The sequence below is a fragment of the Artemia franciscana genome, chromosome 9 (genome assembly GCF_032884065.1).
Source record: "Artemia franciscana chromosome 9, ASM3288406v1, whole genome shotgun sequence".
Taxonomy (NCBI): domain Eukaryota; kingdom Metazoa; phylum Arthropoda; class Branchiopoda; order Anostraca; family Artemiidae; genus Artemia; species Artemia franciscana.
Window position 1 is genome coordinate 5,386,981 of NC_088871.1, and position 6,818 is coordinate 5,393,798.

At 32.2% G+C, this 6,818-nt stretch overlaps 1 long non-coding RNA gene across 1 annotated transcript in view; it reads left to right on the forward strand.

Moving 5' to 3' along the window:
* The window catches only part of LOC136031571 (uncharacterized), a 130,462-nt gene extending 124,582 nt beyond the window's left edge, over positions 1-5,880 (forward strand). Inside the window, exons 2-3 of the long non-coding RNA XR_010618529.1 lie at positions 3,515-3,587; positions 5,663-5,880. This is a non-coding gene — a long non-coding RNA (uncharacterized LOC136031571). The remainder of the gene's footprint in view (positions 1-3,514; positions 3,588-5,662) is intronic.
* The last annotated feature ends 938 nt before the right edge of the window (positions 5,881-6,818 follow it).

The following is a 6,818-nucleotide window of genomic DNA, read 5'->3' on the forward strand; positions in this document are numbered from 1 at the left end:
GCTGGTTGAAAAGTACTTTCTTTTTTTTAGCTGCTGGGGAACGAATTTTTTTATATCTATCTCTTTCTAATACTGAAGTTGAAATAAATGAGAAGAAACGAAAAATCGATAGTTTTTTTGATACCATGATTTAACATATTTCTTAAAAAGAATATAAATATGGAATAAAATTAAAATCGAAATGTTTTAGGGCTAGCTCACGCAGCAAATATTTTTTTAAATGCCACCGCTAAGAACGGCCCTGTTAGTCAATCACTTATAGAAGAAATTAGGTTGCTATGTGTCCTTCCATCAATGAGAGATGAAACGGACATTCGGTCATCTTAAAATGTCAAAAACCCTAAACTTCTCTGATGTTATTTAAATCTGTTTTTTTTCTGTCGTTTTGGATTTATATACTTCCTTTGCTTTTATACTTATTGTTTGTTTATAATAACCCCAATCCCCGTTAGACTCCTCCCTCTTTTTTCTATGTTTTTTTTTGCTGCTTCTTCGATTGTTCTTCATGGCAACTGTAGTGTGTATTGTCATTAGGGGAAATTTGTTTTCAGATCTTCAAACTTAGAATTTACAATTATTGTTTTACTGTATTTAACTTAAATTTAAAATTTTACTTAAATCAGAACATTGAACGCTATTCATTAGTAGTTAGATAACCATCATAAAACAAAAAGATAAGTAAAGAGAATAAAAATGTTCAGTTGAATGTTCCCCTATGAAACTGATTAAAATGGGGTATTTCAATAATATAATTTTCAACTGAACGGTTTTTAACAGCTTTGTTTTCACGGTTTGTCTGTTTTTTCACTTATTGTCTTTTTATGTACACCAGTAAGTTATCCTCTGTGACCCTATGGGACCTTCTTTTTCATGTGATTACAGCGTCCGCTTTTCTCGGATATCAGTATGAATTTACTCCAGGTATTTATTTTGTATTAATACACAGTTGATCCATGAGCAATGGTCAAATGACTACTTTTTTTTTAAGTTTTTTGCCTCCAAAGCGTATGGAGGCCATGTTGATTTTTTTTTTTTTTTTTTTTTATTGTCAGGAAAGATATTCTTGTTGAATAATTTTTCTTGCTTAGTTTAACAGCTTCTGAGTTGAAGAGGGTGGAATAGATTAGATTAAAATATATGAAATGTACTGAAATAGGATTTGCTTGTTTATTTTTTAGCATGACTGAACTTAAGGATTTTTGCCAGAAAATCCCTTTACATTAGATTATCATAAAATTTTAGAATCATTGCGGTTAGAAATAAAATGAGCTAATATAATTGCAACAGATAAATGGAGGTATATATTCTAATCAGAAATCTAGTGATTCCTCTTTCTGCCCAATGTCTTCATTAGATACGGTCTTATGCAATACAGAATTTAAAAATTAAATTTTATTATATTATAAACAATAATTTGTAAATAAAAAAAAAACTTTTAGTTTTTTTTAGCATTTTCGTTTATTTTTGTACATTGATTTGCTATAATTTACTAGAGTGGAAGTGGTTAGAAGCTTGCTAACTGTTTTGAATTGTCACTCAAACAAGTGGACTTAAATAATTAGAAGCATCGTCCTAGGATTTATATGCAAGGTAAAACAACTAATCTGGTTGTAACACTATTCCCGTAATGAAAGCTTTCTTACGAGCTTCAACCTTGTCCATAGGCAAGTTCAGTCAGGTGCTGATTTCTTAGTTATCAGGGGCCCCATTTTGAATTAATTTTAGTTTTATTAATAAGGAACCTTAAGATCTATTTTAAACTGAGTGATAAATGTTATTTTTGTGGTATCGTACCTTTGATATGGTTTCTCCAAGTATCTTCTATAATTTAGTTCATTTGATTTGGTTTGTTCTTTTTTTATGTAAATTTTGTCTCTAAACCTATGGGTAATATGTAAAAAAAAATAAACAAAAATGATACATTAATCTGAATACTGCTGAATGCCAATGGAAGCAATCAGTTTTTTTTTGTCTTTTTTTAAGGTACTAAATTACTAAACGATATTAAACGGTATTAAGATACTAAACGTATCTCTTTTTTATTCATTTGCCAATTACGTTCACATCAAGCAGTCACAAACTCTCTTCCTTCAAGAACTATTTGCTGTAACTTGTATAAATTAAGAGTTATTATTGGTATCGTAAGATGATTTTTGTTTCAAACAATGTTATTGTTTTTACTATCATCAAAGTCAAAAGAATTGGTTATATAAAGTAAAAAAAAGTAGTGATAGCTAAACGAGTGACAATACCTGATGTACATTTATACTTTCTGGCAGGGCTATATATGAAAATCCTGGGTGATATTCTCCCAAAACCTCAGGTGCAATGGGCGAACCATTTAAGTTTGATAATCTCCGTGCTTAAATTTTGATTGAACCATTCTGACTTCTTCCATCGTAGATATAGATGATGATCTATATCCCAATTGCACCTTCAGTCCCAATTCAGCAAAATTGCCTTTTATGTAACAAACTGTGTTAGTCTCGTTCTTGCGCAGTGAATTCATGTACGGACACAGAAGAGGTCAGGAGACATTCTCTGCTTCCTTTTGGACAGTGGTTGTCTTCGCTTCCTTTGAGTATTTTAGGAATAAAACACTAAAACGTAAGACATCTAGGCATTTGGTCATAAGAAGATGTATTTTGAATCTCACATTTGGTACGCAGCAGTGTGAATCTAGTGACCAGAGTGTCCGATGTATTATATATTTTAGTCCATTTTCCCGAGTTTTCCCAAAAATGTCGCTTCTTCGAAATGAAAGAGGGGATTTAAATACCCTTAGCAAATCTCAAGTACATTTCTATACCCTATTATTATCTGCTTCATTACTTCATTGGTACCAAATGTCCAATTGGGGTGAAAAACGGAAAAGGACGAAGAAGAGTCATTTTTTAAGGCATTGAAAAATAGGAAAATGTATCGCATTTTGTGACTTTCCTCAATCTTTCTCGGACTTTGGAAAATATAATGAAGAGTGTTTAAAAACAGCATTTACCAATCAGAGTGTACCTGCAGATATGGATTCCCCCTCGAAATTAGTGTTTAGGACGGCCCCCTTCCCCACTCACCTTTCCTGCAAAAATTACGATAGCGGAAATATACTTCCTTCATATTTCGAAACTCCTCCAACCCCTTAGAAATTCCTCTAATCCCCACTATGTATAAGAATCAAACGGTATCTTAGGAATATTTGTTTAATTCTCTTCCATAAGAGAATACCTTTTTAGTTTATTTACCTTAGATCTGCCACTTTAGCTTTTGTTTGATTTTGTCGACTACATTGGTTGGAACTGGTTTTGTAGTGTATTATTGTTTTCGCTTTGTTTCAATTACAATAAAAAAATTAATATTTAGTATTTCATTAATGAGCATTTATTCTTGTTGTCCTTCTGTTTTCTTCTTCATTTCATTTTGCTGTTTTTTTTTCTTGGCTACACTGTGGTTTTGCTTAGATATGTTATTCAGCTTTTTAAAAAAGGCTATCTTTTTTTAATTTTGTTTTTCTTTTTAGGTTGAACTTGGTCAAACATTTCCCAGCATTGAACATATAGCCCAAACTTGAGAGAGTACCCTTAAAGATACAGGTGATTAATCTTATTACTCGCGTGTCTACAGTTGTTTACTGTATGCACAAAATTGAACTATTCTCGTGTCATAAATAATAAAAACACAATTTGCCAGTTTCAGTTGGGTTTTATATGCAATCGTTTTCCATGTGCTGTATAGTTGCAACTTTTGTCCTTGAATTTGTTTATTTGAACTTATTTGAACTCGCTTAATTGGATAAATAGAGGTTAGGATGATCACATTTTAACTGTATTGATAACTGAAAACTTATTTGTGTAACTGGTGGTTTTTTTCCTCTAAAGCTTTTATTTTGTTTGTGTTTCCAGGTGTGAAGAATGTGACAGGTGGAGACATGAAAATTGGGTTAGGTGGAATTCATAACAAGAACAACTATTCTTAACAATAGCTTTGCTTTTTATTTAAAAGTTGCTTCTTTTTTTTAGTAATTCTGGGTGACACCAAGGCTTTCTGATCCGCGATATCGAAAAATGCACTCTAAATCTAAGGTGTGGTCCAGCCAATGCAATTTGCTAATCTAAGCTCAATGTCGCTTAATTGATTAATTAGTTACGGCCAACTTTTCCTCACCATCATTAGCAATAGCGTTCCTTTTACGTTAAAATTGCGTAGTTTCCTTTTAATACTGAGTGCGAAATTTTAATTTTCTGTAAAAATGTTACAACTGAAATTTTCAAAATTTTTCTTTATATTTACTGTCATAATTTCATTTATATATGTAGGAATCTCATGGGCAAAAAAACAAGAGAATTATAAAAATTATATATACCTTTTTAGTTGCATATTTCTTTATTAGAAAAATGATATTTCCAATCGCAATCGTAAAATATCACGTTTCTTTGCAATTTTATAGCAAATTTTTACAATCTTAGTACATTCAAATCTGGTGGTAGCACAGTGAAGTCATGCTGTGTTTGGCAGTGCAGAGTCCGAGGCTTCTGCTTCGGCAAGATTGAGTGACAGGCTTGCTACCTGTCCCTGTAATAAAGACAAAGGAGATGAAACGTCTACTTAATGTTTTATACGTCATCAAAGGTTCTGAAGGATCTCTATCGTACTTCTGTCGGAGAGGGTTTGATTTGATCCCATAGAACCCCACCACCGGATACACTTTTGTTCATATGCATTAAGTCGAGTTTTGAATGTCCGTGAATATGATTTAGGAGAGACAGAATAAAAATGGCAGTAATTACAAGTCCGCATATTGTTCATGAATGTTTTCCTTAAACCACTCTCAAGGCGCCACAAAGTACTATATTCAAGTTAGCGGAAAAAATGTATTACATTTATGTAAACATTTATGTGCTTTATTGATGCCGTTTAAATGGTTTATTAACTAATACAAGACCTGTTAGCTATTTAGAAATAGCATCTTCTTGATTTTATGATGGATATTGAATGTTGTAATTCTTCATAAATAAGTAGGTGATAATTTAGACGCATGTATTTTTCTGTATATTCAAAGCATTGTGCACGACAGAAATCCGGATACTTATGGTTTTAGATGTGCCTACTTTATCTGGTACTCTGTACTTCCATATATCAAACATTGTCAAGAATGTTGTATGATTTTCCTGGAGAAACTAAGCCAATTGTAACATAAATTCAACAAATAGAGATATAGTGCATCTCGACGTTGCTGGGCATCCTTACTACTGAAATTACCGCAACCTGACGTCATACAGGCGTTAGTATGTTCGAAAAAATCCAGAATCGTGTTTGAGTACAAGCTCAATTCCCTCTTAACTCAAATTGGGTACCCGTCTGTCCTAGCCTGAATTAGTTATGATGGCGAGGTAAGGGTTAGTTGTAAGAAATGACTCCTATAGTAAGTGGTAGACCGGGATAGTTTTGGTGTATTTTTTTTTACTTGGTTATTTTTTCTTTTGCCACTAGAAAGGGTAAGTAATTACCACACTATTTTAAAATTAAAATTGTTTAAAAAAACTGAATATTTGTTTCTTTTCTAGTTTAACAAATTTTATTCTTTGTTTCCGTGTACTTAACAAAATTTACTTCATCTTCTGCCTTTAGTTTAAACTGAGTTTTATATGGTACATGTTATCTTGTTTAGGACAAATCCATGGAATATTAAAGGTGATTGGACGAACATCTCATTCTGAAACCCGGAGGTAGATTTCAAGGTATGTTCCAAATAAAAAAGAAACGATAATTCTTTTTATTTATGAAAGGGATCATTTTGTCGAATATCCGTAATCTGGAATCATTTGAAAGCTGTCTGAATATTTTTTGAGGATTTCTTTTTGTGGATTTAGCTTTGTCTTTTCTTCTTTTTTTCGTGAGAACCAGTTCTTTTTTATTGCTAGCTGATACATTAACTCTTGCTAAAATGTAAGCCATACGTTTTATCTGTAACAGTTATATGTGTATTTGATATAGTTATATCATATTCACAATATTTTAATTTTCAAGGACTCTTGTTGGGACTTTTAAATTACATTCGAAAGTTTTTTCAAATCTACGTCGAAAAACTTTATCTGTTTTCTTATAAATTTTTAGCATCGATGTACAACGTCTTTGTTAGAATAGTTTCTGTTAAAAATAGGTATAGACGGCCCTATAAGAATTTCTCATTCATACATGTGTGCGATCGTCACATACTTTTTGAAAACTACTCATAAATCACTTTTTTTTCGTAAAGGCTCACTGAAGGAACTTAGGTCTTTATACCACGGAAATTTTAAGTTGTGAAATTTGCTTACTGACACGCCTGTATTTTTGCTCAGTGATTTTACAGAAATTCTCACTAGAATACTTTCTGCGGGTCACTTGCGGCTCATTAACGTTTACTATGGTATCTCATACTGGAGAGTGAAGCTTGTCAAGGATTTTGCATGAGAATCTTAGTGTGTTATGTCTTGTTTTCAATATTATTTTTTATTAGTTGAAATTGTTCATTACTTTGAAGTTATGCACATTTTTCTGCTTTGATATTATCATGTTATATCACTGAATTTAGTCAGCTTCAAACGTTGCCTCCCACAGTGGGGTCAGTTGATGGAATGGGACCTTTTCTCTCTTTTTTTGCTCCCCCAAAACTCCAGATTCTGAAAAACACCTTTTTTGGGGGATAGTTTCACTAAAAATCCTTTTTTAGTATTATTGTCAAAAACTTAATCAAAAATTTTTTCCTCCTCCCCCTACTTTAGATGTTGGTAAAGATATTCCCCCCCTAGATTATCTTGAATACATCCCAATTCCAGATCAAA